The following is a 3,318-nucleotide window of genomic DNA, read 5'->3' on the forward strand; positions in this document are numbered from 1 at the left end:
CTTGGCTTTCTGGAATCTTTTCTGTTTTTTCATATCATTCAATTTCACTTTAATCATTGTACACATTTGTGCTTTGCTGCTAACAGTGTGCTAGGTGACATCACTTTCTTTGTGTCTGGTTCTCCTACACATCTGAAGCTTTTCTGATTTTATGGCTTTTGAAGCTGCTAATTCCTGCCTCCCAAGTCCCATCATGGCCCCAAAGACAGAGTCACTTGGATGCTGGAAGAAATCTTTGGGGAAAGCTACCGTGACCTACACTGCCCTGTCCCCAGTACACCCAGGTGATAACTTGGCCCCACAGCGAAGATTTCACGCTAATGTGTGTGCTGGCTCCAAACCAGCACGTGGCATGCAGGTCAGTCCCTAGCAGTGGGGCTTGGTGCCCACCTCCCTGTAGTCCCCAGGGTGCAAACCAAGGATCCACTGTTTGGAGTCTTTTTAATCCATTTCCTTGGCCATTTCTGAAACTGCTCTACAGAAATCTGTGACCCCACCATGACATTTCCTCTCCCTTCCCTCTTTTTAACCTTGGTTTCCCAACCTTCTTTTCTAGCTATTCTCAACTAGAGTGATTAGAAAGTCCCACCTACTCAATTCAAGGTCCCAAGGATTTGAAACAGTAGGGTGCTGTGCAGGGAACTTGAGGTTGAGGCATAATCACTGTTTGGCTCTGCTTCTTGTAGGACACTTTCTCTTATTGGTGGCAGCCGTGTTTTGATTATCGCAGAAACTCCCAAAACACCTGTGTATAATGACATAATGTAGGCATCATAAATTTAAGAAACCTGCTTGTAAGTACGATTTATAGGTTTTGCTGTTATACTTGCAACCTAGTTTCAAGATACACGAGGATTTTATGAATGCTTTATATAGATGCATTATTTATAGAAAGTTCATTCTTTCTGTTTTTAGGTTCCATTTACATTGATAACATTTACTTTATAGTAATGATACATTATTAGAGTTCAAAATATCCTCATATATTGCCATTTGATCAAATAAATTTCTTACTTAGAAGATATGTGTACTTTTATTTCATTCCTCTTACATATAGCTGATTTGCTCCAACGATGGGGGTTGGTTCCGTTACCTTCTGAGGTTTTGGAAATTGCCCCGGTTTAGGTAGTCTGAGCAGAGCTGCAAAGGTGGTGCTCTTGGGTCAGTTTTACCTTAGGTCAAAGGCCCTGGCCTGCCATCCTGGCTGCCTTTGGCTGTGAAAAGAAAGTGCCAGAGGCAGTTTAGACAGTGTTGAGTGGATGCAGCAGTCAAGAAGCTTCGTCACCACATCTGAACGTCTTCTAGTTTCTTAACCACTTCGGTAAGAGCGTCGACTATAGTCGATAGCCACAGGTGAACGCACACAGCGACTGTAGCCGACAGCCATGATATGAAGGCGCACAGCCGAGCATTGACTTTAGCCGACAGCCATGATAGGACTTTTCTAAGTTTTCATTTATCAAAATAAAATTGTGAACATTTAAAAATAATGTAATGAAAACACATATGTATATGTTACCTATTCTGATTTACATTACAAGTAAAGCTGCCTGTAAACAAGCTTGCAGTGCTTTCAAGCTTTCCTCATCACACAAGAGCAAAACGGACTCGTCGTCGATGCGCAGCACAGACCATCGTGTGGACTGTGAGTGCCGGCTGTGGGCTAGGTTTCGCGGCCGGCGAGCGCCGTACCAAAGTGGTTAATGTTCAACAACACGAGTCATGAAGGAATCAGAAAACCCCCTCTGAATCTATTCTGTGGTGTGCAAGGGGAATCATTTCTATTATTGGAGAAACTCACATTTTCTTCCATCTGCTGTCCTAGGTATTGGAATGGAAACTTGACAGCCCATCTTTTGGGCTCTAGTAGCAAGTCCTTGGCACCTAAAATGCTAACTCCGGTCGGCCCCAAGGCTAGACCCAAATGAAAGGGACATCTTACACTGCCATGAGAGGAATTAATTCTGTCACTCAATAAGCCATGTCGTCGGAGCCTGATATCCGGGTTCTGAGCTCTGAACTTGCTTAGCCAGCTTCAGGGCAAAACCTCCCTTTACCTAAGGCTGTGCTGTAAGACCTGCGAGTGTCCACTGATGTCCACCTGGGGGTTTTCTGTGGACAGACGTGGCCACAGCCCACCAGAAGGTAGAAGTGATGCACTTTGCTATGGATTAGTGGGAGCAGAGGGCTGGGGAGGGAGGGGCATGTGGAGGATTCCTGGCTTGTGTTAATGCTGATCCCTTCCTAGCTAGGAACACAGAGGAGGGCCAGGTATGTGTGCACGGCCTGAGTATGTCTTCTTCATGCTGAGTTTGACCTTTGAGGTAGTGAAGAGATGTCAACTAGGCAACTGGATGAATCTGCCTGGAACTCAGAGGAGGGATCTGGGCTGAAGATATAGATTTCTGAGTTGAAGGTACCATGGTGAGCTTGCCAGGTTCCTAATACATAAAGATTTTTCTAATGTGGATTTTTTTTTCTTTATTCCCCCAAATGAATGAAATAATAATGAATTTTTAATGATGTTTTGATCTTTTATTTTGAAATGTGTTAACATTTGGAAGAGCTGCACAACTAAGTGAGCAAATATTAAATGGCCCACGTCTGATGTTGTAAAGACACGCACAGCTATAAGATTCGTTCCAAGTGCAAGCTGGACCAGGGTGACAGCTCAACAAGGTCATTGATAGGGTTTCAGATTCCACATTGCAACCAACCTTTAGGAAACTCATTTGTAGAGTATTTATGTGGTATCAAGAATAGCCACAGTTATCTCTAAAGGCTATTGAAGTACTCCTCCCTTTTCCAAAATCTAGGCGAGGCCAGATTTTCTTCATTCACTTCACCCAACAAAATATATTGCAACGTATTGAATGCAGAAGCAAATGTGAGAATCCAGCTCTCTTATGCTGAACTTTTAAAAGACTTAAAAGGTGCAAAACAATGCCACTTTTTACTTTAAGGTTTCATAAAATAGTTGTTTTTCAAGAAAAATGCTCATGTTAACATGTAATGAGGTTTTATTGTTTTTAAATGGAATAATAAATTTCACCATTCTCTAAGTGCCTCTACGGCTCTCCCCTGGTTCCTGCAACCGAACCCCTGGCATTTTCCCATCTACCCGCTGCCGTCAGAGTCATCTGAAAATTTGCCAACAGAGATGGAAACCTTCTGATGGGGCCTCCTGACCTGCAGAGGGAAGCCCCCACTCTGAGCATGGCCTTCCCACGCTGTCACTCCTCTCCCTGCACCAGCCAGGGCAGTGACTTAGACATTCCCTGAGCGCACCACCGTGAGCCCACCTCTGCCTGAAACGCC

Source organism: Microcebus murinus, chromosome 5, assembly GCF_040939455.1.
Source record: "Microcebus murinus isolate Inina chromosome 5, M.murinus_Inina_mat1.0, whole genome shotgun sequence".
Lineage (NCBI taxonomy): Eukaryota > Metazoa > Chordata > Mammalia > Primates > Cheirogaleidae > Microcebus > Microcebus murinus.